The following is a 23,628-nucleotide window of genomic DNA, read 5'->3' as shown; positions in this document are numbered from 1 at the left end:
TGCCTCCCCTAGAAAGTGGTGGTAATAGGGTGTAGGCCAAAAATCCATCCCCTTGAGAATGGTAGGCAACAGGGGTGTAGGGTAGAATTTCAACTAGGGTGTAAGACAAAACAAAGTGAATGTCTCAGAGTGAGCTCAGAGTACAGCTATGAAGTATACTGCTCCATTATCTTCATCACTCAATTCTTCAATTATGTTGGCTTTGCCTTTATCTTTGTTTTTATTTTTGTACAAACACCAAGTATAACCATGGATATTTTACCACAATGTACACAAGGGTTAATTTTGTGACATTTTTCAGATGTGTGGTTGGTGTAGTTGCAGTGCTTGCATCTCTTCTTTGTTGGACTCCTTGATGATGTAGCAACAAAAGCTCCTCCTAAGGTCCTTGTGTCTCTAATATTCTTCTCATTCTCTGGGAGCAAGTTGACGATGTCCTCTAGGTTGTGTACAGGCTCCTTTTCTTTGAGTACAGCGACAATTTGATCGTAGTCTGCATCTAGAACAACTTTATTTAGAATGGCTAGTTGGTCTTCATTTTCCACCGAGCACTTTATGTATGCCAATTGGGTGCAAATGCTCTTCATTCTTTTCACAAGAAAGGAAGGTTTTCTCCTAGATTCATGGTGAGACCATAAAGTGAGAGGAATTTTGGAGTGTTTGGATATGGCTCCAAAGTATCTCTCTAGTGTGATCCATGCATCATAAGAAGTAGTGCACTCATCTAAATAGTATATTTAATTGTCTTCCAATGAGAAGAATACCTAATGCTTGCTCATCTTGTGCTATGAATTGTGCTTGAGATTGCCTAGTCTCGATCTCCTCTCCCTCTCCCAATGGCTTGACTGTGGACCACAATTACTTCTTCATGAAGTACAACTTTGTTTTAATTTGCGAGGTATGGAAACCTTAGCCAGCAAAAACAGTGAGTGCTTCTTTCATCGTGGTGTATCCCAATGTGTAGTTTGGAGAAGGTCTTACCCATTTATTTAGGCAGTGTCTAGTTTTCAGTTGATTTACAATGCAAGTAATTTCATATACATAGGAGAATTCACATACATCTCAAGTGTGGATTTTTAAGCTTAGGAAATATATAAAAATTTTGAAGAATGTCTTTGTAGGGGCAAATGGGCTTTGTAGGTATCCAAATTTGAAGTTCATGGAAAAACCCCTGGAATTGGAGCTAATCTCTTTAGATAGCTGATTCCAGTGTTAGAATTTACAGCTACTGGAAGTCGTCAGTTCCGTCAGTGAAATTGGAATGGAATATCAACACTGAACTGGAATAGTTAACTGAACTGAAATACTCTATTGGGACTAGAAACAGACTGAATGACTGGAAAAGTGTTTCAGGTTCAGATTCAGAGTTTATGAAGAACGAGTACAAGGTATAACGGATTGAAGCCCAATTGACTACTGTAGTAATGATTACAGAGTAGAATTACAAGTGAAGAGATTGTATCTCAAGAACAGCTTCGGAGACTAGGAGTAAGAAGTCAAAAGTACAAGCAGACCAAAGTACAATCAGCCCAATTACAATGTAATGGGTCTTATTTATAGCCTCTTGAGGTTACTGTGGTAATCGTCGTGGTAATTACTAATTGATCCACTGTTCGGCTTCCAGGAGATAGTTCCCGCCTGTTGAGACTGTCTTCGCCGTCTACATCCTTCCCTCCTTTCTTGAATTTTGGTAAGACTCCAAAATTTCAAAAAAAAATCCACTAGCTAATTCTTCTGAGGTGTTGAGGAACCTCTTTGCCTGCTTGCTGGGTTGGCCGATGTTCCTCATGAGTTGGCCTATGTTCTCATGATAGTACTCTTCTAAAGTTTCTAACTCTCCTGGTATGCTAGCTTTATACCGTACTTCATGCTTGTTGAGTGCTTGACACCCCTATAATTGTAATTCCAAGGGTGTCCAGCTAAAGAAATTCCAACATCTTACTGGGAAAATCCACCGTCTGATTCTAAAATTGGCTGGAAAAATCCACCATTTGATTCTGAGAACAGCTGGAAAAATCCACCATCGGATTCTGAGATGGAACTACCTAGTATCCTTCCACTGAACCGCTTCCTCTTGCCCTTTGGTCATGTTGGTGTTTCAGAAGTCCCAGTGCTAGCATTGTCCTTCTGGATAATTCTATAAATGGCCTCCTGCTCAAGCTGATCCCGCCTTTCTATGGTCATTCCCACTTCATAAGGCGTGAGAAGATGATAGGTTTTGGTGTCGAGATCATAGAGCGTACGTTTGCCTTTTGTTAGATGAGTTTTGGCTAATTTGTGAAAATGCAAAGCTGTATGGATCCATACTTCTAGAAGAGGCTGACTTGTTTTAATCCTAGCTTCAAAGAGAATCTCAGCCATCTCTCTGTACTGTGGTCCCAGGCCTGGTTTAGCCGTAACATCCTTTTCAGGGATTTTAGAGGACTCCACAGTAAGTTGCAGCAGCTGGTTTGTGATCTTGGTGAGACCTTTAAGTTGGATTTTCCATTGTCCCATACACAGCTTAACCCTCTGTATCTCCTCCTTTAGTTCCCCAGGATCATTTAACTGAAGAGCATCATTGAGCAGTGTTTGGCAGGTTTTCCATTCTACAGTGGATTGCTCATACCAATCCCGAAGATCATCAGTAACATTATAGTATGTGAGCCGATCTACTGGTTCTGGATGTTGAGGATACAGTGCTGGGAAAAACCTAGGCAGCTCAGCTTCTCTAGCTGGTAAAGCATACAGGAGGACTGGGGAATCGGGTACAAACTCTAGAAAATTGAGGACAGCCTGGTTCTCCTGGTGCATCATCTTTCTAGTTACTCTGACCAGCTGAAACAGTCTTCAGAGAGCAGTTGCTTGTTCTCCTACTCTCATTTGAGTTGAAGGCCCTTTATTGGTGGTTTCCTGATCTTCAAGAATAGCTTGTACCCTCTGATCTAGAACTCTCTTGGAAATTTGCATTTGCAGTAAAACTTCTTTTAATTGACCTCTGACATCTTTCATACATTTATAGGTTGGCTTGTTCCCCTGCAGGAGCTCTAATTCAATGGCTAGGGAATGACAGTCTGCAATAGACTGCCGTTGCCAATGTGGATTAGCTAGTTTTTCATCAGAGATTACTACCCATTCAGGTACTCTTTCTAGCAATTGAATTCTGCTAGGATGCTCCGGTAGTTGGCACACTTCTTGGTCATGGAAAGCAGTTGATTTCCAATGTTGGACCATTTCTCTGGCGCCGATATATAGTCATTGAAATCGTTCAAGATCAGCGTTCAAGATCAGACAGAAGAACATCATCCTCCAGATACATCCTAGTTATAGGAGCTTGCTAATGTCTTAGTCTCTTGTTCAGTGTGATGAGCTGTAACGAATGTTGCTTATCACCTTCCAGAACCTCAGTCACAGCTTTACCTTTTCCTTTCTCATCTAAACTATGCTGCGACTAGTGCACTGGTGAATTCCCAGTGTTGCTAGGTTGTTGATCTCCAGCCTGCTGATCACCCGACTGCTAACCCTTATACTGGTCTGGCTGGTCTGTTTTGGGCTGATTTCCCCTTGTGGCCCCTGCTCCACCAGCACCAGATCCTGAAGGTGGAGATGGAGGAGAGTCATCATCATCATGCCTTTCTTCTGGTTCATCCTCCTTCTCTTCCTCTTCTGCTGCTTTATCATCCTCCTCATTGAGGTTGTCCTGTTGTTCAATATAGTCCTAGATAGCTTGATTTTCCAAAGCACTGTTGTATTCAAAAAGTTTATCATGCAAATCACTCTGCATTGTTTCCATAAGCGCCCTCATATTATCTATATTGAAAACGGCATTCCCCTCTGGATTCAGCATCTCAGCCAAATTATTATAGATATATCTTTCACTTAAAGTGGCTTTCAATGCAGTGTGGCTAGTCAACAATGAGTTGAAATCAACTCTCTTCATTCGCAGCATGGTTTTGAATCTGTCAGCAGCTCTTTCAGCCTCTGCGTTTTCTTCTCTAAGCAGCCGCATCTCAGACTCCATCTTGGATAACTTATCTTCTAAATGTTGAATGATCCTAGCTGATTGATTTTCTAAGATACTGTGCCGCAATGACTGTGTTTCTCTCTCCTGCTCCAACTTCTCAACTTGCTACTCAGTCTCCCTCAGTTGAGTCTTTAACTTGGTCAATTCATCATTAGACACTGAGGCATCCAACATTTGTCCTATAGCATTCACAATAGTGTTCCAAGACGACTGAATAAGTAATGAACAGCCATCATTCACTTTTGCTGGGTCACAGGCAACTGGCTCGTAAACTGTGACAGGAGCCGTATATAGTGTAGCATAATCAGATTTGTGCAAGAGTAGGTGTCCTTTGAGAGCATGATTCTGCAGCTGTTGTAATCGGTCCTTCTTGGTTAAATGCAAAGCCGCTTCAATGTAAGGGATGGAAACTTTACCAAGTGGACTCAAAGGTGCTGGTCCTTTTCCCTTATCAGTCTGACCCACTAGCTACTCAGCACTGGTCCTGTCTGGCTGGTCTTTTTCTGCACTGGTGGTCGCTAAAATTTTCCCTGCTATAGCTGGTTGATTCCACCAGTGGTCTGGACGAGAGGTTGTTTAGACTGCTGGGGCTGAAGTCTGGTCTACTGGAGTCTTTTCAACAGACACTGTTTTGACCTGACTTTCCAGCTGCATAAGGAAAGCACTGCTTTTGGCCAGGGTAGTTTTTTGTTTTTTCATAACTACCAGCTTCCTCTTGCATGGCTTTCCTCTTTTGTCCAGTGAGAGCTAACTAGTTATCTAAGGCTTCTTCATCCAATGATAAATCCACATTTTTAGTTACCGGAAAGGGCTTCTGGCTCCAAGCCATCCTGACCTGGTCATGAGCATCCGGAGAAGTTGCCCAGTAAAGGAACTGCCAAACATACCAAGCTTTGAAAACATTTTGGGACTTCAACTTAGCAGTCTGCTGAAGCACATTATGTGACAGAATCTGACACAGATTTATTCGAATAGTGGCCTCCAATCTTTTTGCCAGTAACATAGCAAACAATTTTTCTGACACATAAGTTGGGTTGTTTTTTAGACTCACACTTCAGCTACAAAGCAGCAAGCAGCGGGAATGTCCAGACCCGCTACTGGAACCCCTTGCGCACTGGCTTTGTGTTTCTTCTTGGCAGCATCATCTTCTTTCAGATCTGCACTGATCTGTTCTGTTATTGCTACAAATGGCTTTGGCTCATTTGGCATCATGAATGCAAAAGCAATATTTTCAGGTGTTACCGACACTTTCCTACCATAGACCATAGCACTTCCTTCAGCCACATTGAAGGAATCAAGAACCTGTCTAATGGTAGCTGTGTCAAAATCAATTCTTGTGGCTTCCACAACCACATGCAAATCCCATAGTCGGAGTAATGCCTTGGCTTGCTTAGTAAACACATGCCGTTGTATTTTACTGTGAGGGATAAGTGGAAGAGAAGCTTTTGCAGCAACAATAAGTGCTTGGGTTTCCTCTATAGTTTCTTGCATCCTTTCTGACATTTTCTTCCTACCCATACACCATGAAGACGATGAATCAGTAGAGGAAGAAGAAGAGGACTTACTTGAATCTTCAAATCCAGATCCTGGTGTGGCTGGTAAAGATAGACAGCAATCAGCAGTTTCCTCAAATGAAGAAGTTTGTGGTTGTAGTGAAGAAAGTTCAGAGCTTGGCGATGGCGAATGGATAATAGTAGGCAGACATCGTGCAGGAGATTTACGAGGAAAAATACCTACTCGCCTTACTGTTATACACATTCACGCCATAAAAGCTCCACTACTTACTGTTCCTAGAGTCCTGTGCACCGCAAATGACATGGCACACATGCATTGGCTAATCCTCTCCATCTTCTTTGAATTGATTACTACTGATAGTCTAACTGACCCTTTTCCCCATAAAAGCTGATATTGGCTTTGACACTTTATTGATTCTGGTACTGCCATGGTGTTGTCGTACTGAGACTTTTTTGACCTTTTGACTCGCTCTGGAACTGGATGTACATGAAAAATGCTTAAAATAACTGATTTTGGAATTTCTGGTCTTTAGTTCCCAAACTATAAGTACCCTTATCCTTGGAAGTCTCTCTGTCTTCTGAATAATAGAGCTTGATTTTGGTCGCATTATCCACCCCTGCAACAGTAATCCAAATAAATTTTTCAATCTTATTGTGCCATTGGAGAACACCCAATCAACTTCATATGGACCTTCCCAAGCTATCTTTAAGTTCGGTTTTTTAGGGGCTAATTTTGATTGATATAGCAGAACCAAATCTCCTTTCTGAAACTCCTTGACTTTGATTCATCTGTCATGCCAGTGTTTCCTTCTTTGCTGAACAATTTCCTATTCCAGCATAGCCCTCTGCCTTAACTCATCCAGCTGTGTTAACTCCTCCAGTCTCTGTTTCAGATTGTGATTAAAATCTGACCCATACTCGACTGCCATCCTGAGACTGGGTATGACAAATTCCATAGGCACAACAACTTCAGTGCCATACACCATTCTAAATGGTGTCAATCCCGTGGTGACCTTATAAGCTATCCGATATGCCCAGAGAGCAGCTTGAAGTTTCAAATCCCACTGGTGTGGCTCTTTCTACACAATCTTAGTGAGAATAGTTTTGACAGTCTTGTTACTGCTTTTGGCTTGCCCATTGCATCTAGGATAATATGGTGTTGATTTTTTATGCTTTAATGAAAGCATATCCATGAGAATGTCCATAGTGTCATTGATAAAATGTGTACCCTGGTCTGACACAATCTCCACAGGACATCCGTATCGACAAACAATATTTTCAAATAGAAACATAGCAGTAAATTTTGCCGTGTTGTTGGGAAGAGCCTTAGCTTCTACCCATTTGGTCACATAACAAGTGGCCATAAATATATACCTATTCTTCCTTGGAGTAATTTTCTTAAAGGGACCAATAAAATCTAGTCCCCATTTCATAAAAACACCAAGTGGCTGAACCGGTGTGAGAGAAGTCATATCTGATGCCATGGGTCTACCCATTCTTTGGCATATATCACAAGTTTTACAAAAGCTTCTGACACCAAATATTAAAGTCTGTCACCACGAGATAGCCTACAGAATCTTTTTGGAAGTGATATTAGTAGAAAAATGTCCCCCATAATCCCCATTATGTGCCTATGAATTAACTTGCATTCGTCCCTCCATAGGCACACATCTGCGAAGAACCCCATCGACTCCCAATGTGTAAAGTGATCCTCCAATCATGGTGAACTTTAGACTCTTAATAATCAGAGCCTTCTTCTAATTCTGAGTCCAATTATCTGGGAATTCTCCCTTAGAAATAAATTGATATACCTCATATAATTTTGGATCAGTTGATTCTGCAGCTGTTAACTAAAGTAGTTCTACATCCACTGGCTCATCTCTTAAAGACACCTCATAGTAGCCATCCGTACACCTGGACAAGAAATCAGCACCACAATGGTTTTTACCAGGTCTATGGAAAATACAAAATTCAAATTCCATCAGGAACATAAATCCAACGTATCAGTCTGCCTTGAATAATGACTTTATCAATAAAAAATAATGAGGCATGATGATCCACATAAAAATGAAATAGCTTGCCCGGCAAATAATGTCGGAATTTGGTAGCACTGAAAACCATCCCTGAGGCTCTCTTTCAATAGTTGTATACCTTTGTTCAGCCTGACCGAACCTGCGATTGGCAAAGGATCTTGTCATTGGCCATTTCTATACCATTTTTAGACACTACATGTCCCAGTAGCTGTCCTTTCCAGACTAAGAAAACAGATTTGAATTGGTTCAAATAGATTCAATTTTCTTGATAGCGCTGGAAAACCATTTCAAGAAAAAGTAAATGCTTCTCCTTCGTTGAATATATAGTGAAATCATCCATAAATATGGCAAGGAATCGGTGAAGGAATTCACTAAATATTTCCATCATACATCATTGAAAAGTGGCTGGTGCATTGCAAAGACCAAATGGCATTACTAGATACATAAATGCTTCCCACTTAGTAATAAAAGTGGTTTTACTCCGGTCTTCAGGAGCAATCTTAACCATCCATAAAGCTATACATCTCATATCCTGCAATTTCATCAAGCAACATATCCGTGAAGGATAATGGAAAGGGATCCTTAATTGTTTGAGCGCTCAGCTTCCTATAATCCACACACACTCTGAGCTTTCCATTTTTCTCGGGTACCACCACAATAGGGAACAACCAATCACTACTAGCTACTTCAGTAATGAACCCAGCCTTTAGAAGGTTATCAATCTCTTCCTTGACCTTCTTAGCATAATTTGGATTCAGTCGATATCGTTGCAGCCGTACTGGTCTGGCATCTGTTTCAATGGTATTTGATGTTGACATACCTCTGGATCTACTCCTTTAAGATCAGTATGTTCCCACGCGAACACATCCTTGGACTGCTAGAACATATGTCGGCCCTTCTCTTTCATCTTAGGATTCAGATGTTTGTTGACTTTGATCAATCTAGGATTTTCCTAGAACCTAAATTCCATTCCTCTATTTCCTGATCATCTGGAAGTAAACAGTTAGGCCCTCCGCCTTTTCTCTTGGTTGACTCCTCAGTGTAATCCCAAGACGGTCCCCTGAGCTCTGAACTGCTATTCTGATTTTCAGTAACTTCTTCCAAGTGTATTTGTTCAGAATCCACTGGTGTAATGGAATCAACCGGTTCTTCTGGCCTTCGAGTTAGTTGAATTGGCCGTTCTCCAAAGTTCTGCTCAGTGAACTGGTCTGGGAATTGCTTCTTTTGCTTTTCAGTCTGATCTTTGTCTAGTAAAACTGCGTTGAGATCTATCTCGGTTAATGGAAAGATATTCATTATTGCCAGCATTCTCTCAATTTTCTTCACCTTATACTTCTGGCAAAGCTCTTCAGGTCTCAGCTCCTTTCTCCAGCTCCTAGTGTTGTTCACTTGAATCTGAATTCTGCTACTGACACCTTGTATTGTCAAAGTCTGATTAGCATAGTCCTGAACAGCCTGTGCCATTCGCAGCCATGGGTGCTCCAATAGCATCCCATACTCGCCTTGCACATCCAATACTAGGAAGCTAGTTTTGAACTTTTCCTTGCCCACTCTTATCTACATACTCTCTATTATACCAGTTGCCTGCACTACTCGATGGTCCGCCATTCAAACTTTGAAGGTGGAGGTTTCAAATTTGTAATTCCCATCCTTTGTTGAAGATGTGCCCCCAGGATGTTTACCCCTGCTCCTCCATCCAGTATGACACTAGATAGTGGCTCCCATTGTTTCCTAACTTTATAATCTACTTGGATCACCGAAACTTCATCATCTCTAACAGCATCCAAGTCAACCATTCTTGCTTCCGCCTCAGCCTTCCTTCGCTATCTGATGAAATTCGCTGCTTCAGGCAAAGTTTTTCTAATGTCCTCTAACTCCACCGTGAGTTTCTGAATTCTGTCACAAATTTTGACATGAATTTCCTCCCTCTCATGATCAGAGTTGTTATCAAAACTTGAAGAATTGGTAGTATCTGCACAATACCATTCCTTTGTTCTAGTGGTTTCAGCTCCCTTATCAGTCCCTTACTCTTCTATCAGTCCCTGAACTGCAGCCAACATGGTCTCAGGTGTTCCAGACCTTGACTGATCTGGTTGTGCTTTCTTAGAAGACTTTGGCTAGTATCTTCTGAATGACCCGAGCATCAGAATTCTTCAGCTGCTCTGGCGGCTTCTTGGCTAAATCCTCTGTGATTCTCGCCGCCAATTCTCTCTGCTCCTGCCATTCATCAACCATCTTTTCTTTACCCTTGGCTTTCCACACCTCTCTCTACTGAGCCCATTTGCTACTTTCAGGATTGACTGGTTTCACTGGGTTATCTGGAATTTCCTCAATAACCACCCTTTGCTACGTGTAATTGCTCGTACAAGAACTGGTTCTGTGGCCTTCGCCTCAGTAGCCTTAGTAACAGGTGTTTCTGGACACTGAGTCGCGAAATGCCCATACTTACCACAAGTATAGCAATTCAGAATTCAACTCTGGAAATTACCACGACCCCAGCCCCGGCCCCGGCCCCAGCCAGTACCCCCTTGGTACCTGCTGCACCCCGTACCAAGCACCATTGATACCTGATTTCTCTTCTAGGGGTACACTGGTAGTCTCCACTCTTGCTGGTTTAGCATTGGTAAATGCCACCACCGACAGATCTTTCCCCTTCTTGAAATGATGAATGCGAATGCCACAGTTGTTCCATAGGTGGCCATAAGCTTTGCAGTAAGTACACTGTGGACATTCATTGGAAACATGATCTTTGGATTCACACTTGAAACACCAGATTTCCACTCTTCTTACTGGTTGTCTGGTCTGGCTGATTTTGGCAATCTGTCAGGCCATCTCATTAATCTTTCTAAACCAAGACCCCTTCGTAGCCTTGTCTTTGCTCTTCTCATCCGAGCTACTTTCAGAACTACTGGAGATCTTACTGGAATCAGAATTCTCAGTAGAGGTACTGCTACTACTGGAGCTCCTCTTCTTATGACTCCTTTCCTTCTTAGCCTGTTGTTCCAACTTTAGGGCTCGCTGCACCAGATCATTTAATTTCTTTGTTGGTGCAGGCACCTCCTGTTCCCTAAGCTTCTTACTGTGGAAACCATTTAAAAACCATGCCCGCAACGTTTTTCTGATGGTGGTTCATGCAACTGTCTATTCAGCTCCTTGATTTTCTCAACATAACTTTTGATTGATAATTTCCTTTGCTTTATCTTATCCAGTTCACAGAGGATATCCTCATCTCCTTTGTTATCTGAATATTCCAGTCAGAAAGATTTGAGTAGTTTGTTATATGATCTGAGTTGGCAAGCTGGGTAATGGTAGTACCATTTCCTTGTTGCCTCCTTTAATGTTTGAGGAAAGTATTCCCCCCAGTCATCTTCATCAATATTTTTCAACTCAGCATACTGTTCAAAGGCTTGGATATGAACATTCAGGTCATCTTTCTTCCCACCTTTGAACACTCGAAAAGAAATTTTCAATGAAGAGGTGTAATCACGTCGATCAGCATCGTTTCTACCTCTTTTCACCTTAGGAACCTAACCCCTTCTGGAAGTTTCTTGTAATGGTCTGTGTCTGCATCCCAGTCAATTTCTTCTTCAATCTTAGTTTCTATCTCCTCCCTAGCTTTTCTACTGGAACTATGGCAACTACCTTTACTGCCTTTGGCTCCTTCATCCCCATGTGTGGTCCAAGAACTCCTGGCGTTGCGTTCTTCCCTCTCAGCCCTTCTTCTTCTGGACTGACTAGAGTGTTGAGAGTCCTTAGCCTCATGAGCCTGACTGCGCTCCTCTTGAGCCTCAGTCTCAGTCCTCAGTTCATTCTTAGGGTCATAATCTCTTTCTGACTCCTCAGGGATAGGCTCAACGCGGTAGGATGGTCTACGACCACGGCTAGTTTTGGGTGCCATAGCTTCAGCTGAAAATTCAAAGTGGGAGAAGCGTTCTGGTCAATGAGCAAACAGCTCTAGCCACCGTGGTTGCCAAAATGAAATTGGAGCTGATCTCTTTAGATAGCTGATTCTAGTGTTAGAATTTACAGCTACTAGAAGTCGTCAGTTCCGTCAGTGAAATTGGATTGGAATATTGAAACTGAACTGGAATAGTTAATTGAACTGAGATACTCTATTGGGACTAGAAACAGACTAAATGACTGGAAAAGTCTTTCAGTTCAGATTCAGAGTTTATGAAGAACGAGTACAAGGTATAACAGACTGAAGCCCAATTGACTACTGTAGTAATGATTACAAAGTAGAATTACAAGTGAAGAGATTGTAACTCAAGAATAGCTTCGGAGACTAGGAGTGAGAAGTCAAAAGTACAATCAGCCCAATTACAATGTAATGGGTCCTATTTATAGCCTCTTGAGATTACTGTGGTAACCACCGTCTTAATTACTGATTGATCCACTGTTCGACTTCTAGGAGACAATTCCCGCCTGTTGAGATTGTCTTCGCCGTCTACACCCAGGCTATTGATGTTGTTGGGGATTGGGGCAGTGTGAACCTCCCCTTACACAGATTTGAAAACCCGTGTGAAGACATGCTTGTTTTTCCTTCTTCAAAAAAGTTGTATGCAACATTGGCACCTCTACAAACCTACCATCCACCACAAAAATCAATTGTATGAGATCTGGAGTCCATCAAAATAGGGTGTTCACTCGTTTCCTTCTCGAAGTATCCAATCCCACAAATCGATAAGCTCACTGCTATAGTGACCCAAGGGGTTATGTGCTCAAATGAGCTCTAAATTCAACAGCCATGGGCTTGTTAGAGAGCTATGAGAAAGGGTTATTTGCACACACATAATTTACAGAGGATTTGGGCTATAATAGTCTCAAACATTGAAGTGCAAAGCGGGTGTTCATGCTCACACACACAATTAATCAATCCAAAGTTTATTATGCAAAATCCTAAAATGGAATGCAAAGAGGTATAAATGGAAATCAATTCAAGCAAGGAGGGGTCTTGAATGTCCTAGATTAGGGTGAATGATACATCTACACATATCTACAAGATCCAAATCTAGGCCAATAGAGATAGCTTAGTTTTAAGTTCTGATACCACATGTAAAATAGAGAGATTAAGGAGGATAGAGTAAGCTTGCATTCATGAAGATAGAGAGAGAATCATGCGCAACCACACTAAAGACAATTAGGAGACTCAATACACAAAGAGAAGGGACACAAAATGGGATGATTATTGAACTAGAAAGCAAATACATAATGAGCCAATATATAGGCTTCTAGAGAGATGGAGAGCTCCATGGTATGGCCTTAGACACAAAACCCAACATCTACTCGACTCTTTGAAGATGGAGATATGGTATTTTTGAGAGTGCAGCCTAAATGTAACATCTTATCACTGGATAAGTGTAAGAAACTTTGTGCAAAACATTGTGGATCTTTTGTCATCATAGAAAGGATCAATGACCAAGCTTACTAATTATTTTTACCACCTCGTATCAAGGTACATGATGTTTTCTATGTCAGATTGCCTAAGAAGTATGTACCCGACTGAAATCACATTCTTGATGATTCTCTCTTGTCTATATCAACCGATGGTACTTTTGAAGTACACCCTGACACAATTCTTTAAAGTAGAATCAAACCACTTCATAACCACACCATCACTAAACATCTCATTAAATGGCCAACTTATCATGAGGAAGGTGCTACTTGAGGACGCGATGAAAATTTGAGACGTAATTATCCAAATTTCATATTGAGGTAAGGACATCTCGAATCTTTCAAGTGTGGGAAAAGGTAAGATCCCCGATTTTTTTAACTCTTATAAAACTAAGAAAATAGATTTCCAATGTACATTACTTTAAGTTGTGGTTTAAAATGCTTGCTATGCAATATTGGGAGGTTTTGAAGTGGAAAGCAAAAGTCGTTTTCATGTTCTGGTAGGTCAAATGAATACTTGGTTTAGTTTTGAAATTTTTTACTTTTTCTTGATTTTGGTGCTTTTTTGTGAAAAGCAAAGCCAGATCCTTAATCTATGAGTTCTAGGAAAGATAAGGTTCAATTTCAAGAAAGCTAAGATTCAATTTTGTAAAAATCTTCTTTTTGAGTGGTTATGGTGCTTTTCATGCTTTTTGGCACTTTTCGATAAAAAGCATGTTAGTTTTCTAGTTCAGGTAGGCTAGGCAATGCCGCGATTCAATTTTAGGAAAAAATTCTTTTTCTAGCTTTTCACTCACTTTCCTCATTTCAAGGCAACCTGGGATAAAAGGTGATTTGAGCACAGGGATTTGATCACACAACCGGGAGACCCTCTCAAAGACTCTCACGCTAACCATCTAACCAGATCCCTCATGCTGTCTGAAGAGTCAACTTGTACAAGTAGAAAAAATGTTTTTCTCAGCACATGCTATTGTCCAAGGTCCATGCTGCTACCACTGCTTGCTCATTATCTTATCAGTTGACTTCACGTGGTGCGTGTCAATGCTCATTGTCTTGCTGCCGCCACCATTGCGCTTGTATGGCTTGTCACAACTCAAGTGATTTGTCTACTAGTTTCCTTTAAAAATTGTAGGGACATACTCCCTATTGGCACCTTCTGCGTTTATTCAAATATCATCGAGATTCCTCGTAATCTCTTCGAGGAATTTCTCTCTTGACCCTTCTCTTACCCTCACAAAATGGGAGTATGGGAATTTAGCCCTGACCAATCGTATCTATATTTTATGCTACTGGGCTAAGCCATCCAGGCAAATGCCAGCGCTGCAATTCCGTGTGCCCTTCATCTTGTTAAACAGCCCCCCCCCCCCCGGGGCCGCATGCTTCCGCTATCCACCCTGCTTTTCGCGCCTGTCGCGTACACCTCCGCCGTCGTTGCAGCCTTGCTGTGGGTGCTAGAAATCCTCTCTCTCTCTCTCTCTCTCTCTCTCTCTCTCTCTCTCTCTCTCTCTCTCTCTCTTTCTTTTGAAAGGGAGAGAGAGAGAGAGAGAGAGAGAGAGCTACACGTCTCTGCCTTTGTCGCACGCATGTTTGTGTGCTAGGCTTCTTGCCATGTGAACCTGGGAGTGGTTTTTCATCTAGTGTCTAGCTTGCAGCTCACGCAGTTCATGGTTATGCTTGCATGGTGATGGTCGTGGTAGTGCAAAGTCTATGTGTGATTGTGGCTGTGGTTGCTTATGTCTACCCTGCAGGTACCACAAGTCACCGTAGGCTTTGTAGGAGGCAGTGCCTGATGAGTGCAGAGCATTGGTAGTGCAAACGTGGGGGCACTGAGGGAGAGCGAAGCATTGTTGATGGCCGAGCGAGCGGGCGAGCGAGCGGGCGGGCGGGCGGGCGGGGTTGGGGGGAGCACAAGGTAGGTACTAGGAATGATAGGGATAGTATATATTAAAATTTTATGCAAATTTAACTAATTAATAGGTTTTATTTGATGTTGAACAAGTAGTATGTCCCCCATTATGTGCCCATGATTCATTTTAAATTGTTAAAGACAAGAATCAAGCAAAGAGTGGGTACCGGCTGGAGTTTATCGAAAAAATGCGAATTAAATGAGATGCGACCAGTGAGGCCAGCTTAAGGTGTCGTGCAAAGCAAGGGTAAGAGAAGCAGAGGGTGCATAGACTCCCACTTGGAGTTGCTGTGAAGGTGGCAGGTACAGTGGTCGTAGCATTTAAGCCTACAAATCGACGTCGCTTGCAGCTTGGTTTGTTGGTGCATGTGGTTACGGGAGTGGAATGCTAAGGTCTCCCTAAATAGGAGGGATGAGATTCGGAAGATCAGATGTAGAAATGAATATATAAGTGAGCCAATATGTGCTAACACTTTTGGAAAATAGCTTATTAGAGGGAATCTTGCGGGGATACTCACGTTTTTTTGAAGTGAAAAAGTGAAATATGAGGAATTGACAGCAGTTGAGCATACAGGGGAGTCAAGACGGCGAGCCAACAATAGGACAGCCACACGCACCATGGGCATGCAGGACAGGCAGCCGATCGTGCAGGAAAGGGTGGAGAATTATGAAAACTTCTCTTAATAATATGAAAAGTGTCAGTGAACTGAGAAGCATTCCCAGTGTGGTGGTTGGCTAGCTAAATTGGATCGCTAGCTTTTCGATCGGTGGCAAGTTCAACTCCTAGTAACATCGCACGAGAGTTTTGCTTCATATGCGCCTTGGTGTAAGGAGGTAGAAGAATCTGCAAAGATTCAGGCTAATCAGATATAAGAGCTACCAGTGTGAAAGAGAGAGAGAGAGAGAGAGAGAGAGAGCTAAGCTAGTTTCCATCATTTTTTTTCGACAAAGAGAAATTACATTTTGCGAGGCAGTTTTCACCAAGAACGTTTGTAGGGACCACTGTTCACGAAAAATGATTTTTCCAAACATAAAATTTCCTTTCCTTGAATTTGCCAGGAGAAATTTTAACGAAATGAAGCTTATTTTTTGGGGCTTTACACTATTTTTCTCTATAGTGGGGCGGAATTTCTCCTTTTTTGCTTACCCTCAACTGGCGTACTACTCGGTTCAACATATTGATAGGTTCATTATAATATTTGATGCAATCATGTCGAGATTCCAATGGGTGTAGCATTAGCTCTTTGCAAGTTGTCCAACCAAAAACTTAGCAAGCTGGACTCGAACTCTCGCTGTTCTACACGCGCATCTTCAAGTCAACTGAGCTAACAACGTAGGAGGTTGCATATGCTGCATGGCATAGTGCAGCACATTAATAAAAAAATATAACCATGCCCCCCCATACCTGCCTGGCCATGCTGTCGTTAATGACTGTGTGTCATTGACCCCACGCTATTGGTCATGCTAGCGTGCTATAGTAGATGACTCCACGCCCTTCCTTTTGCCATTCCCATCCTTTGTCTTTGCAACATGCATCAAAAGGGATTCATGTCGTACTTTTTTTTTCAAAAATTGTTGGGACATACTAGCATTTTTGAAATTGAAAAGGGCACGATATTAATTTGAGACACATTGTTCTTAAACACCTAGGAATCAATGGAAAAAAGGAGAGCATTGAAACTCTCCACATACAATTTAGGATTTTTTGAGGGTTTAACACTTTACTCTGCCAAATCTAGCCGGTTTCCTTCAAGGCGACCCTCAAAACTAACCGAGAATTTTCAATTTTTGTGCTTTAAAAATACACTAAAAATCGGTTTCCTATGGCATTTTTGTTGAAAGTCGATCTATAATTAATGTGCCCCTGATAGTGATATTGTTTCTCATTTTATATATATATATATATATATATATATATATATATATATATATATATATATATATATATATATAGAGAGAGAGAGAGAGAGAGAGAGAGAGAGAGAGAGAGAGAGATCTAAGCATCTTCTCTCACATAGGTCGTTCTTTCTGGTGGACGGACATGATCAACTGCAAAATAATGCATTGTCAATACGATGCATCTCTTGCTCTCATCCAGCTAGTAAGATTTCCATACCACCTTATCTTGAGCAGACACAAGCTCAAAAAAGATTGCATTTTGCCACAAAAAAAACTAGTATGCAAAGTCACTACAACAGCTTCCCCTCTTCTTGAAACTATCGTTCCTGATGTGAAGAAGGCTCCAATACTACCTTTTAGAGTAGGGTATGGCTTTGATCTTCATAGATTGGAGCAGAATTTACCTCTTATAATTGGTGGTTACATGAATATTCCTTATGAGCAAGGATGTAAAGCATATTCCAATTATAATGTGCTTGTCCATTGAGTGGTGGATGTTATGGCCTTCCTGATATCTGACATCTACCATACTTTTTCAAACAATGATTCAAAATAGAAAGGAATAGCATCTTCAATCTTTTGTGAAATAAGCTCTTCATATGAAGACTCAAGCCCCTAAGCTTTGAGGTTGTCACATCGTATGGTAAAAAGATCCTAATTATTTTACTTATTTACAACGAACTTTTTTCAGTTATGATGATGCCTTTCTATAAAATTTTAGGCATAGATCTCTATAAATTTTGGTTGTTGTTTTTGTAAATTGATTAAAAAAGTACTATATTGGTCAATTAAGAAAAAACATGATTTTATTGTAACAAAAGAAGTCTTTCATAATTTATGGTGTTTGTGGGCAATATGTCGTGTAAGAAGGGTGTCTTTGTATAAAGATCACAGCCTTGTAGTATACATAGGGCAAGACGACACGGAAAAGATGATCGGTGTATAAATGAACTAATGAGGTGCAATAAATTGCTATCAAATTGATGTGTCTAAGGTGCTCTCAAGTATAAATGACAATCAAGAACCAAAATACTAGACACAGGAGCACTACAAATGACCTTACAAAAAGAAACTTACGATGACTTGAGCATTGAGTACAGAGCTAGAGCTCTTATTAGTCTATCAATCTTACTTTATGCTCAAACATGTGAAGCCCAAGCGAGCCTAAGAGAGAAGATAATATTTTCAAATATTGTGTTTATTTTCTTAAAAGTAAGCTTTGATCTTTTGGAATTTAGGAGGTAGTCTATCCATTGATAACCCTTTTTGTTGTGGTTAACAAACAATAAATATTCTGTTGACGATAAAGTTTATTATATCATATACAAACACTTGATCGGGTTTGTCCTTGCTCAAAAAAAATCTCTCGGTGCATGGTAACACTCTCCATCACCATCTCCATAAGAATCTCTCTCTCTCATTCGTGGAAAGAAGAAGAAGAAGAACCATCTCTCTCTAGTAATTCTCTTATGTTTTCATGATGTACATGCTCTACTCAACTTCATGTCGGAATCCTTTATGTATATCTCATCACCACTCTCTTGGGGAAAAGCAAGAGCATTTTGATCACCAATATTCATTGCTTGTTCTCATGATAAGAAGCATAAACTACATAGCCATTATCTTTCTCTCTCTACTTACCTTTTCGGGAAACAACCCTCTCGATGGTTGCTTTTTTGTGTACATAGACATGTCATATTTAGCACGCTAAAATATGCATATGGTGTGTTTATGATCACGTAGATACATAAAAAACACTCTTTGCTTTCACACGTAAACAGTAGGGACATTGTTTTGGCCTTATCTCCCACACTGTTTATGAATCAAGTTGAACCCTCTGAATCAAATATTAATCACATCATTTAGAGCATTTTGTCTTTCCTATGTCATGTGACACTACCACTTGAATGAATAGTTATGGTCAAAATACAGCTTGTTGCCCACGGCACTTAAGTCAATATAATGGACTCCTGTGAGAGCCACTATGTAGAGTTATCGAATGGAGAAACCCACTAAGTTAAATAAAAATATTGATTAGGAATGATTATAAGTGTATTTAGATCATTGTTATGACTTCCTGTGTCATAAAAACCTAATATCTACTTTCCCAAATGATTTTCTCATATTAAACTGATCATTTAATATAGGGAAAATACGAGGGGGAGCAAAGGCTGGATATTGGAAAGGCTGTCACACCGGTCCCAACAGGGGATCCAAAAGAGGGGAATTGGGGATCCAGATGGGGATGGTCTGCTAAAGAGCAAAGTACATCAATGGAGTTTAAAAGACCTCTAGGTTTAACGCCATTAAGACTTCCATAGGGCAAAGTTCTAACTTTTTAACTCTAAAGATCATAGACCATGGGAACTTGGCTTAGTGACTGAAAGTGCTATCTCAAGTAGTCAACAAAATGACAACCAGCAAAAGGACAAAGTAGGGGGCGAGATGGAAATATGACAGAAGATTGGGAATCACACACACACACACACACACTACACTTTCCACAAAGCAAATAGGACACCTGTCAGGCATGCAAGAAAACCCCCAATTCTTGCATGAATCCTATTGGATGGACATAGAGGTGGACAAATGAGGGCTCAACTAGTGTAAACTAAATTTCTTATTTTATAAATGCTTTAAAAAACAGCCAATAATAATTAGTCTCCCTAAAATACTATTGGACAGTCAAAAGGTCCAATGAGAATCAAGCAACCCATAAATTTGCCTAATTCCTATTGGCCAGAAGACTAAAAGTCCAATAGGAATTAGATAATTAAATTAATTATCTGAGCTTTTACAAAAGGGAAAAAAGGATGGAAACTTGTCAGAAGGCTCTTGACTGGGTCTCTCAAATGCTATTGGCTAAACTTTTCACAGGCCAATAGGAAGCCATCAAGAGTAAAAAGCTTGCTCAAATGCTATTGACTAAGCTTTTCAAGGGCCAATAGGAAGGCAGCATGAGTAAATTGCAATAGGGGTCGACCAAGATGAGAGAGGGGGGATGATTTGTGAAGGCAATTTCCACACACACTCACACAACTCATGTGTAGAGCAAGAAAGTCGTCTCCTTCTCCAAGCTTTAATGGAAAGCGCATCTACTTCTCCAAGTTTTGAGAATGGAAGCCTACGTGTGAGGTCTTGGGTCTGAGACCGTGAGGGAATTGATGTTATGTGTTATCACGTGTAATTTTGGTGCATGAAGCTTCCATCTTCATTGCACCAATGAGTTTTTACCAAGGAACACAAAGAATTGTATTGTACAAAGTCTCTCATAATGGGAGAAGCTATAATACAAATGCCTAATGGAGGGGGGACCGGTCCATGTAAATTCGGTCCTCAATAGTTTTCAATTGTTCTATTTCTCTCCCTCTATCAAGTATTGTTATGCCAAACTAATTAGGTGTTATGCTAATGTTGTTATCTCCAACCAAACACTCTTCTATGCTCATTCGGAACTTGCTCTTAATGAAATGCTCACTATGTTAAGTTAGCTACCAAGGAGGAGTACTATATAGAGTCGCGAGTTTGATGAGAAGTTCATATACATTTTATTTATTTTTTGGGTGAGTTGATTTCATGTGTTTTATGTCCATAAACTTATGCATGGATGTATGGTTAGCCAACACAATTTGTATGGGTAGTTTTGCATAAAACGACTTGCTTTTGGTATCACAGTTGTTTTCATTACTCTCATATGGGTGAAGTGATGTGACAAGGTGATAGTCAATGTTATAGGGATGAGATTGATGCATTTTTATGAGGTCAAACACTTTTTTTGTATGTTATGTGTGCATCCAAAAATACGGAAAGTTTTTTTGGGCTTACATGTGAGGTTATGGCGTATGGTTGATCAAAGTGGTGGGACTATTTTGCATCATGATTGGGTCGATTTAATAATTTTGTATGATATATGAAACCTCAAAGATAGATGTGGATGCCTCATGTGCATGTGTGTACTGTGTTCCACCCTTCTAGATCAAAACTAGCCCTATGTGTAAGAGAAGGTGAAGTACGATCATTGAATGTCACTTGCATATGGTTAAATGCTTTCAAAGGCTGTGATTTGAGAATATGTTTAGTCACTGGTTGGAATTCTTTGTATGCATAAAATTTTGATCTTTAAGGGCCATGTGTGTTGTCTCAATGAAATGCAACATGTATAGTCAATACTCCAAGTGTGGGAGTTGGATTCAGTAAGAAATATGGTTTAGGATCAGCGGTTGAGGATCCCTTATAGTTTTGGTTGTGTTTTTGGTTGTGGAAAGTGAGTGTGGCTCGTCAATCATTTTTTTGGTTGTGGTTGTGTTGTCAAAATGTTGTTGAAAGTTAGCAGCCATGCTATGTACTAAAGTGGTTTTGAAAGATGGATATGTATTACAGAGATTAGAGTGGAGTGCTCACCCATGTGATGAGGATTTGTATTATGGTTTATTGTTTTGTATTGGGTTATGAAGTGGTTTGATGGTTTATGTCAAACAAATAAGGGTAGAGACTTTGTACAATGTGATTGCCTTGGAAAGGATTCTTTGTGCATATGCAAGATGCTATGATATGCTTGGACTCATGTGTTATGTTTCTCATGACAACATTGATGCAATAGGATCACCTACATTGGTTAGACTTAGATGAAAGGTTCTATGACTCGGGGCTTTGCTAGATCAAGGGTGCTGCCTAGATCCTCTTCTCTTTGTTAGGCTCATCTACATGGTCAATGTGTTGGGGGTTGAATAACCTACATGGCTAATGTGTTGGAGATCTTGCCTTGACTTGGTTTAAACACCCAATGTGGTACCAAAGAGGCATGGTGCCTAAACCTGTATGACTGGTGTTGATTTCCTACCACCTACTGGTATTTGGAATCCTTTCAAATCTCAAGTCTATTGGAGGGAGGCGAGGGGCCTCGACTTGGCTCACATAAGTTGCATGTGTTTTGGCTTGCTCTTGGTGAAGGGGAATTCTCTCTATTGGTAGTAGAATAAACAATTGGATATGTTCCCTTTATATCATTGTATGACCAAGGGTCTGCAATGCTCCTGAGTGCTTGTCTTTTTACTGTAGAAAGCAAGTCATTGACTATTTGAGATTCCATAGAAGAAGAAGAAGAAATGGATGAGTAGTTTAGGACAAGACATCTTTTACCACTTATGGCACCAAAATTTAGAAGAGAAGATGGGATTCTTGGTTGGAAGCTCAAATTCAGAGATCGAGGGGAGATACGGGGGACGATATCCCTCAAGTGGGACTGAGGACAAGGCTCCCACCAATTATTGAGGGGACTAAGTCACATGAATCCAACCATACAAGAGAAAACAAGAACAAGAAGCAAGGGAGAGTTATTCAACCAAGCCAAAAGAGAAGGGAAGGACCCCAAAGGCTCCTAAAAGGGTTATCCACCAATTGGTTGGAGTTCAAGCAGTCCACCAATTTTTGAGGGTAAGGAGGCAATTGAGGTTTCAACCACCCCAATTCCAATTACCCCCATAACACTAGTACCATTTAAACCATTGGGGGGCCAACCACCTCCTCAACCACTAGTAATGGCTCAAGTCCCACCACCCAACCCTAAATTAGGGGCAACAAAATTTAGTGGGAAAGAATCCCAGGATGCTGACAGCCATATGGGGCATTTTGAGACTAGGTGGTATGCAAGTGGGTATGGTGTGCTATATAATGATGCAATTAAGAAGGAGCTTTAATGGTGGCTAGCAACTCATATGCTCTCCGAAATTCTACCTCATAGGGTGGTAGCTTTATCAAGTTCTTGAGGTCGACTTTTTATGGGGGCCTTGTCAAGTTTTGTTGCTTCTTTTGTTAATGGATGGATGTCAATTTTTCCCCCCTTTGCATTTTGAATATGACATGGTATATGGTGACTTACTAGGCCTAGAGCTACTCCATGCTAGTAGGCCGACAACTCTGCCAAGTTTTCCCTTAGGGACTTCTTCTTGGGTCTTACTAGCACATATGACTTCTTCTTGGGTCCTACCGACACATATGACATTGCTCTTGCACATAGTCCAAGAAGGGATTTGTTAGTTTAGGGGTGATCTTTTACATTTTTTTTCAGTTTCCAACACTTAGAATTTAATTAGGAACACATTCAAGAAATGATAAAGTCAAAACGTCAAATCTTGTAGAATCCTAAAATAGGTGCACCTATTTTGAAAATGTGCACGTGTGCTTAAAAATAACCTTGCTCTTCATAGTTGGTTATGCTAGTGATGTACATCATGTGTATGAATTTTGTATGAGTTTGGAGCTCAAATATGGAAGTTATGTCCAGTTTTTGTTTGCTTTTCTGTTGAGAGACTTACTTATTGATAACTGGCGAGACAGGCTTGTCCATTTTAGATGAAACTTGGTGTGGGGTGTCTAAATGTGATAGAAGTGATAGCCATGATGTCATTTTTGCAAAAATTTCCCCAAATGGCTATCTTTAAAATAGGCGTGCCTATAATGCAAAAATTTGTACTCACTTTTTGATAATGAGAGGGCTATGATGTCTAACTCCATATTTATCACTAACTAATCTCCTACTCAATAGCCCTCTTGTGTGTGCATGCTTGCTATGCATTGAGAGTCTATTCTTCTTTATGCACATGTGTGTATAGAGTGATTAGAGGTGTATGCATTAGTGAATGTTTCTCCTATGCACACTAATATCTTCATTCCATGTGTGTGTGCATGTTGAGAAGAATGTGTCTGGTTTGAGTAGCAAAAGATGCAGATACTTGTGTGCATGTGTGAGTGGCAGAGAGTGGTTGTGAGAGTTATTTATTAGAAGAGGTAAATTGGCTATGGTCTATCTCTAACTCCCAGTCTCTAAGAGTCCTCTTCATCTATCTCCGATTAGAGCGCTTTCTCACTTTATGATAATGA

The sequence above is a fragment of the Adiantum capillus-veneris genome, chromosome 6 (genome assembly GCF_014529385.1).
Source record: "Adiantum capillus-veneris isolate H3 chromosome 6, ASM1452938v2, whole genome shotgun sequence".
In the NCBI taxonomy this organism is placed as follows: Eukaryota; Viridiplantae; Streptophyta; class Polypodiopsida; order Polypodiales; family Pteridaceae; genus Adiantum; species Adiantum capillus-veneris.
The sequence above is the reverse complement of the archived record's forward strand: the minus strand, read 5'-3'. Positions refer to the sequence as shown.